Source organism: Mus musculus, chromosome 14 (genome assembly GCF_000001635.26).
Source record: "Mus musculus strain C57BL/6J chromosome 14, GRCm38.p6 C57BL/6J".
In the NCBI taxonomy this organism is placed as follows: Eukaryota; Metazoa; Chordata; class Mammalia; order Rodentia; family Muridae; genus Mus; species Mus musculus.
In genome coordinates, this window is record NC_000080.6 from 35,979,747 (window position 1) to 35,982,369 (window position 2,623).

Below are 2,623 nucleotides of genomic sequence, written 5' to 3' on the forward strand. Positions count from 1 at the left end.
TGTTTTCTGTTTGCTCCATCAATTCTTGGTTTTTCTAACTGGTTTCTAAGTATTTGATATTTTCATTTCCTCTGTGGACTGATTTACATTTATTCCCAATGTTTTCAAGATACAGATCAATTAATCTGATTTTAAATTTAAGCCCAAGCATATTCCTTCACATCTAGTGTGTGAGGCTTCAAAGTATTTATTCCTAATTCACTCAATCCTCTGTAATAGTTTTTTTTCACATTTTTACATTTATATATGCTCTGAACTTGAACACATTGGCAAAATATTTTGCTTAGAAAGTCAAATATCATTTTCTACAAATAAAAGTATGAATCAAATCTTATAGTCAATCTTCCATTTTCAAATATTTTTATTTCTTTGATACATTTGAGTTTCTAGTTGCAAGTTATTTTGTATTCTGGAAATTTTGTATTTCTTGTTGAACTGTCTGTTAGAAAGTAGCTTGCATTTTGTTTGTGTGACATCACTGTGATGTCTTATTTTTTTAGAATTTTGTTTTTAATATCCCCACCCATATACTAAATAAGTAAAACTTTTTTACCAAGATAGTTTTTGTCATTTTAAAAACTAATTACATTTTTTCATTGACAGTTTTTGAATACATACTAAACCCTACCTCACATTATTAATCTAGCATAAGCTGCTAGAATATCAACCTTCAAAATGCAACACAAGCAGGATGGTACACTGTGTACACTTGGGCACTGATTTTACTTAGCACAGAACCTTTGAGATTAATCCAAATTGTTCTCAAGAGTTTTGTTCTTCATTTTTAGATTCCATTATAAAAATTAACTTCTTTGAATTGATTGAAGAACATTTCTTTTGCATGCCTAGCAATCTGGAATAGAACTGCTATAAATACTCATGAATTAATTTTTGTATAAATATAAAATTTTAGTTTTCTAAGGTATACATTCTCAATAAAAGAAGTATTATTCCTAGTGGAAGAAATTGGCTTTAGAGGTGAAATATCCTATACCTCTTAGGCATAAAGTACAAAAATACATATTTAAATAGGTTTTAGTCTGCCTTGTTGCTAAATTTCTTGATTAGATACCAAACAAAATATCTGAAAAGTCTTGTTACAGTTGTGGTAACAAATAATCCGATGAGAAACATTGTCCAGAAAGAGTGCTCCAGGTTAAACTGCCAGAATATGCCATAGATTTGTGTCTGTTCAAACAATTGCCAAACTATTTTATGAAGCAGCCATCACATTTTGCATTCTACCAAGGCTGGATCAGGAACCTGGGGACCCAGAACAGGAGGAGGAAGAGGCTCAGGATGGAGAGTCTGCCTCGCTTACCTCAGCCAGGTCTCAGAGCTCATCTCTCAAGTCCTGCAGAATGAAAAGGCTGGTACCTGTGCTGCTGCTCCCCAAGGTTACCAAGATGGTGTCCACATCCTATTTTAGGGTGTCTTAGGTGACCCATCCCCTGCCTACCAGGAAGGTATGAAGAAGGCAGCTGAGTGCCTGAAGCAGGCAGAGACCCTTCATGCCCACTTGCTCTGAGAGGGTGGATCCTTCCTGAGATGTCAGTTCCAACAATGCAAGCCTCTACTCTTCTACTTGGGACCTGGCCTTGTTTCCTGCTCATATGACTACCAGTGGCCAGTATTAACAGGATTGAGTATGAGAAAAGCAAAGACTTCTCAGCTCTGACCTGCCTGCCTCCTTGGAATCGGTCTTGAACTTTTGGTCCTGCCTATCTGTTCTATGTGAGTGGCATCTGGGCCACTAATCTGTCAGTTCACAGGTCTAGAGCTAGGGTCTGTAGCCGGACCAGTCTCACTGCCCTTTTTGGTAAGGATCTCAGGAAATTTACTTCCTTCCTTCCTTCCTTCCTTTCTTTCTTTCTTTCTTTCTTTCTTTCTTTCTTTCTTTCTTTCTTTCTTTCTTTCTTTCTTTCTTTCTTCCTTCCTTCCTTCCTTCCTTCCTTTCTCTCTCTCTCTCTCTCTCTCCCTCCCTCCCTCCCTCTCTCTCTCTCTCTCCTCTCCTCTTCTTCTTCCTTTCTTTCTTTCTTTCTTTCTTTCTTTCTTTCTTTCTTTCTTTCTTTCTTTCTTTCTTTTCCTTTTTTAAATTATGGTTGGAAGGAAAAGGATTCTTTGACCAGTGAAAAATTTATAAAATTTAAATATGTGTGAATGTAACACATGTCTGAACACACACAAAAAATTTTTAGATGGGTACTGATGCCTTGTTATTACTATATTTTGAATTTCCATGGTGTTTTATATCAGTCAACCTGCTTTGATGCTCTGATTTATCATTCTCATATCTTCACTGATGACATCTATTCAAGTCCTTTGCGGTTTAATCAACGACTAATTTCCCCCGGAGTTTCACCTTTAGAGAAAATTCCACCAAGTCCAGAAACCACATACAATATCTTAACTTCTCAAACATCTTTTTTTGAAAATTTGTGTTAGTGTCCTTTGTCAACTTCACAGAAAGTAGGATCACCTTGCACATGAGCCTCTTGGCATAAATGTGCTGGGTGATCTTGATTATGTTCATTGTCGTATGAAAATCTGCTCACTGAGAGGAGCGTGATTACCTGGGCAGGCAATCTGGACAGTATAAAATGGAGAGGGTGGGCTGAGCACT

At 36.7% G+C, this 2,623-nt stretch overlaps 1 pseudogene; it reads left to right on the top strand.

Annotated features, from left to right (window-relative positions):
- Nucleotides 1,247–1,924, top strand: Gm49040 (predicted gene, 49040; annotated as a pseudogene).